The sequence below is a fragment of the Hyla sarda genome, chromosome 3 (genome assembly GCF_029499605.1).
Source record: "Hyla sarda isolate aHylSar1 chromosome 3, aHylSar1.hap1, whole genome shotgun sequence".
Classification (NCBI taxonomy): domain Eukaryota; kingdom Metazoa; phylum Chordata; class Amphibia; order Anura; family Hylidae; genus Hyla; species Hyla sarda.
The window spans coordinates 421,988,343-421,994,342 of record NC_079191.1 but is presented as its reverse complement, the minus strand read 5'-3'; the positions used below and the strand labels follow the sequence as shown (position 1 = coordinate 421,994,342).

The following is a 6,000-nucleotide window of genomic DNA, read 5'->3' as shown; positions in this document are numbered from 1 at the left end:
GTGTCCCCACTCATGAGACCTCCAGCACTGTTCTCTGTAGCATGGAGTCCTTTCTAGGACGGTGAAACCCCTGGGGTTCATGATCAGTCATTTGCCCTCCCCCAAACTCTAGAGCCCTTCTCCCTTTCACACCCTTCCACACACCTCCAGCTTGAACTCTCTTATCCATAGATGTCAGGGGCTTAATGGTTCTGGAAGGTGTTGGTGCAGTAGGGACATCACGGAGGTAGTCCTCAGTCGCTATGAACCGTTCCACCATGTTGACAAGCTGCTCAGCAGTCTGGGGGTCTTCTTGAACAACCCACTATTGTAGCTCTACCGGGAGGGTCCTGAAGTAATGGTCCACTATAATCTTTTCCACGATCTGGGCGGGTGTAGAAAATTCCGGTTCCAGACACTTTTGTACTAGATGAATAAGATCATACATCTGTGACCAGGCGGGTTTGTCCTTGGCGTAGCTCCAACTGTGGACTCTCCTGGCACTAACAGCTTGTATAACACCAAGGCGAGCAAGGATCTCCATTTTTAGTTTGGCATAGTCCTGGACATCCTGCTCCCTGAGGTCATAGTAGGCCTTTTGCGGTTCACCTGTCAGAAAGGGCGCAGTCACTTCTGCCTACTCTGCAACTGGCAGTTTCTCTCTGTCCGCCACACTCTCTCAAATACGGTGAGGTAGGCCTCGATGTCATCATCATTTTTGTAAGACCTGCTGAACGGCCCTCCTCACATTCGCAGTCTCAGGGGAGCTTCTCTCCACTTGTGAGGTCTTAGCTACAACAGTCTCTCTGAGCGCAGCGATCTGCTCCATCAACAGACGATTTGTTTCCTGCTGCTGTGCCATGGTCTGCTGTTGGTGTGCCATGGTCTGCTGTTGGTGTGCCATGGTCTGTTGTTGGTGTGCCATGGTCTGCTGTTGTTGCGCCTTGGTCTGCTGTTGTGCCTGTTGCTGGGCTTGAAACATTTCTGCAAAAAACTTTTGTTGCTGATTAGCCTGTATCACCTGCTTTATCATGTCCTCCATTGTGCTGGATGGGCCTTGCAATGCAGCAGCAGCTTTCACCCAGGATATATGCTTCTGGCCTTTAAATGTCCACAAAATTCAAATGCAGCGTTTTGTCATGCTGTTGCCCCTAGCAACAGGGTTTGCCCGCATCCTCCACCAATTGTAGGGAACAGCTCACACGGTGGGGGTCGGAATTGACAATATTCACACAGGCAGTTGGATTCAAACGTCCAAGAGGACGTTAGCATAGTGCAAACAAAGCAACAAAACCTAAGCCTGTACGGCTCTAACTAAACATCAGGATACCTCACTATCCTACTGTGGGCCTAATATCTGGCCCTAAGCAAACTCACACAATGTCAATAGAATAAAGTTCAGACCTGGTGGGTTTTAGCTGCAGTCCTGTTTTTGGCTGTTTTCTCCTCTGTCTCTCCAGCAATCAGCAACCTGCGGACTTCCAGATGTTGCAAAACTACAACTCCCAGCATGCCCGGACAGCCAACGGCTGTCCGGGCATGCTGGGAGTTGTAGTTTTGCAACATCTGGAGGTTGAAGACCACTGGTATAGAGTGTCAGCGCCGGCGGCTGCAACAAACAGGAGGACGAGGAGAGCAGCGCTTGCGGGTGATATGTGAGCGCTGGGCTAATAATTAATTGAGGGGGGGGGGGGGCAGAACAGAGCTCGTGGGTCACATATGATTAGTTCCCTGATGGGGAAGCGCTGGGCTGATAATTCATTCATTCCCGTGGGGGAGGGGCCAAACTGGTATTGCGGTATGGGTTAAGATTCATATCGTGCAGCACAAAAATTTCGGTATTCGGTATGAACCGGTATACTGCCCAGCCCTTATTGATACTATCGTTGTTTGTCGTCCCCCCCCCTCTCCCCTTTTTTATTTTTCCTTTTTATGACTATATGTTTGATATGATTTGTCATAAAGTTACTGTAGTTTGATGACACCGGTCATGTACCTGTAAATTTTGTCATCTTATACTGATATTTGTCTCTATGACTATTTCCACAGTCCAGGTGGACCAAAACGTCAGTAAACTTATTTTCTTTGTGGATTGCAAAATAAATAATATGAATATTATGAAAGTTTTTCTATGACATATGTTATAAATGTCATCTTAAAGGGGTTATCCAGGAAAATACTTTTTTTTATATATATCAACTGGCTCCAGAAAGTTAAACAGATTTGTAAATTACTTCTATAAAAAAAAAATCTTAATCCTTTCAGTACTTATGAGCTTCTGAAGTTTAGGTTGTTCTTTTCTGTCTAAGTGCTCTCTGATGACACGTGTCTCTGGAACCACCCAGTTTAGAAGAGGTTTGCTATGGGGATTTGCTTCTAAACTGGGTGGTTCCCGAGACACGTGTCATCAGAGAGCACTTAGACAGAAAAGAACAACCTTAACTTCAGAAGCTCATAAGTACTGAAAGGATTAAGATTTTTTAATAGAAGTAATTTACAAATCTGTTTAACTTTCTGGAGCCAGTTGATATATATAAAAAAGTTTTTTCCTGGATAACCACTTTAACGATGGGCACACTGTAAGGCTTGTACATCATATTTTTCCCTAGTATGCTGGTAAATCCTTCACCTTCCTGTTAGTTTTGATAAGAGCAAAATTATTTGCAAAGTTCACTTATTTTGCCTCAGAAAACTTATACCAGGTAATTAAGAGGTCTATAGTAATACGGCCTGAAACGCGTTTCATAAAGAACATTTCAAAGAAACTCCAAGAACAACAAAACAGCGTTTAATCTGCGTCTTAAAGTAAACAAATTAACAGCTTTCATGTAGCAAACGACTGAGTCAAGACTTTGCTTTCCTGTTAAAAAAATACTTTTCTGACATCTCTACTTTAAAGGGGGAAGTTTCGGATTCCTTCAGAAGTCCGTGAAGTCAGATCAAAAACATTTTTCAGGACTTTATGAAAAAGAAAAAAGCTTCTACTTAAAACCACATTCACCGGTGAACTCCCAGTTACTTTTGCCAATTATGTTCAGTTCTCAGCAGTCTAGGTGATTATACCGTCTCTGAATATTCTGTAGGTGCATTGCGTTTTTGGGAGTAAAAAAAAAAAAAAACTATATACATTTTGAGATGTTTTGGAAACGTTGTTGATAGTTATCTACTCTTGTGATATAAACATCACTTAGGGGGTTTGTGTGGAGATGTTGGCAATGAATTGGTTAAAGAGTACCTGTCACCAAGCTAAGCTTTTAATATATTTTTCCTTATATAATTATAAGACACTTTGCTATTTACTTGCTGTTAAAATTCTCAGCCTTTATATGCTTTTAATGTGATTGTGAAAAACGACCACTAGGTGGCTCTGTTCTGTTCCCTGCAGTTAATTTGGTCTCCTCCCAGCCTGGCAGGAGACCAAACTCATGAAGTGTGTGTGGGTGCATGACAAGGCACAGCTCTCACAGGCTTCAGTGACATTGTGCCTGCTGGGGAACGCCCACTTACTCCTGCCAGGAGCTTTTTAAAGGCAGGAGGGGTGTTAGGAGTAGTTAGGGAATATACGGATCCTGCTCTGCAATATCTCTATAGTACACCAGTGGGGCATGGTTAACGGGTATGGCGGTGGCAGCTCAGGTGTGTGCTACCTGAGCATGTAACTCTGCTAACCATCCGGCAAAAAAACTCAACTACATACTGACAAGAGAGAGAGGAAAACAAAAGTCCATTAGCCCTAATACACCTCTATGTGTGCGGCCTTATACTGCTGCATTAAGCTGCACTTGTTAACTTACAGCCTTTATAGGGTTATCAAGGAAAAAACTTTTTTTTATATATCAACTGGCTCCACAAAGTTTAAGAGATTTGTAAATTACTTCTATTAAAAAATCTTAATCCTTCCAATAGTTATCTGCTGCTGAAGTTGAGCTGTTCTTTTCTGTCTGGCAACAGTGCTCTCTGCTTGTCTCGGGAACTGCACAGAGTAGAAGAGGTTTGCTATGGGGATTTGCTTCTACTCTGGACAGTTCCCGAGACAGGTGTCATCAGAGAGCACTTAAACAGAAAAGAGCAACTCAACTTCAGCAGGTTATAAGTACTGAAAGGATTAGGATTTTTAAATAGAAGTAATTTACAAATTTGTTTAACTTTCTGGAGCCAGTTGATATATAATTTTTTTTCCTGGCTAACCCCTTTAAGTAAAATGATGCGCACAAAGCAAAAAAAAAATACAGCCCTGTAAAGCTGACACAATACTACCTGGCTGCAGAGAGGAGCCAAGATGTGGGAAGAAGAGGTCCAGCGTCCACAAGATCAGAGTCGCTGAGCCTGCTGTACCCAGGGCGTGGAGCGGTCATGTAATGCATCGCTGAACCCGACAGAGGGAACAGAGCGGAATACCGAAGATTTCGCGACATGACAACAGCGCGATGCGACCCACATGAGCCTACCGAACCTGACTGCCCGAACGGAGACTCCGCTGCGAGAAAGCGGGGAACAACGGGACGCAGGTATGCGGGCTGGGAGAGATTGTACACAGTCAGGAGCGTCATTTACAGCTGAGCAAGCTAAAGGGAAATTACCATGGGCAGTTTCAGCCATTATTTAAAGAAAGGCTTAATAGAAATGGAGGAGCTCTGCAAAACATTCTGGATACAGAAACAGATGGGGAGAAACAGTGAGCGGTGAACTTGCAGCTTTGAAAGTATCGATACTCCCTATGAAGGAAGGAATAGTAAAGAAGGTGGAGAAGATACTGCATATAGAAACCTAAAAATGAATGCATGGTGATGAGGTTTCAAATGGGGACAAAATTAAAATAGATCAATTAAAGGGGTACTCAGGTGGAAAACTTCTTTTTTTTGTTTTTTTTTTTTAAATCAACTGGTGCCAGAAAGTTAAACAAATTTGTAAATTACTTCTCTTAAAAAATCTTAATCCTTCCAGTCCTTTTTAGGGGCTGTATACTACAGAGGAAATGCTTATCTTTTTAGATTTCTCTGATGTCATGACCACAGTGCTCTCTGCTGACGTCTGCTGTCCATTTTAGGAACTGTCCAGAGCAGCATATGTTTGCTATGGGGATTTTCTCCTGCTCTTGACAGTTCCTAAAATGGACAGCAGAGGTCAGCAGAGAGCACTGTGGTCATGACATCAGAGAAATCTAAAAAGATAAGCATTTCCTCTGTAGTATATAGCCCCTAAAAAGTACTGGAAGGATTAAGATTTTTTAATAGAAGTAATTCACAAGTCTGTTTAACTTTCAGGCACCAGTTAAAAAAAAAAAAAAAAGTTTTCCACGGGTGTACCCCTTTAAACAAAGCAATAAGCTGCCCCTCAGTTCCAACATTAGCAAGCTTATCAGCCTCAACTGCCTTCAGCCCTGCAGCTAAAAGGGCCATTAACCCCTTCCCGCAGAATGTCATATATAAATGCCGGGTTGTGCAATGCGTTCGCGCATCCCGGCGTTTATAAATGACATTCAGTTACCCCTGGCGATGCGCAGCATCGCACGGGTTAACTGGCAGAAGTCCCGCTGTTTCCAGCAGGGGACAATTTCTGCTTCACCCCCAGGACCATCCATTGATGGTCCTGGTCAGCGATCACTGTGATTGGTCCCTGTGGACCAATCACAGTGATCTGGGGTGAAAGTTCAGATCCCCCGCACTGCCCGCCCCTGGAAGTCAGTCGGGCAGAACGGGGGACGATGGCTGCGGGGGCTCGAGGGGACCTGCAGCATAGGGGGGGGGGGGACACGAGGGGACCGGCAGCCTTACCAGATCCAGCGGCGGGACCGAGGAGCAGCGCGGGACCGGCCACGTGGACGAGCAGCGATGGGTAAGTATGTGGTCCTCAGAGGCAGCAGTGAAGATCTTCACTGCTGCTTCTAGGAGTCTGAAAACTACAACTCCCAGCATGCCTAGACAGCCTTTGGCTGTCTGCCTGGACAGTCAGTGCATGCTGGGAGTTGTAGTTTTGCAACATCTGGAGGGCCCCCGTTTGGAGACCATTGTATAATGGTCT

At 44.6% G+C, this 6,000-nt stretch overlaps 1 long non-coding RNA gene across 1 annotated transcript in view; it reads left to right on the top strand.

Moving 5' to 3' along the window:
• The first annotated feature begins 4,322 nt into the window (after window positions 1-4,322).
• LOC130363053 (uncharacterized) overlaps window positions 4,323-6,000 on the top strand; it is a 33,923-nt gene continuing 32,245 nt past the window's right edge. Inside the window, exon 1 of the long non-coding RNA XR_008891699.1 lies at window positions 4,323-4,487. This is a non-coding gene — a long non-coding RNA (uncharacterized LOC130363053). The remainder of the gene's footprint in view (window positions 4,488-6,000) is intronic.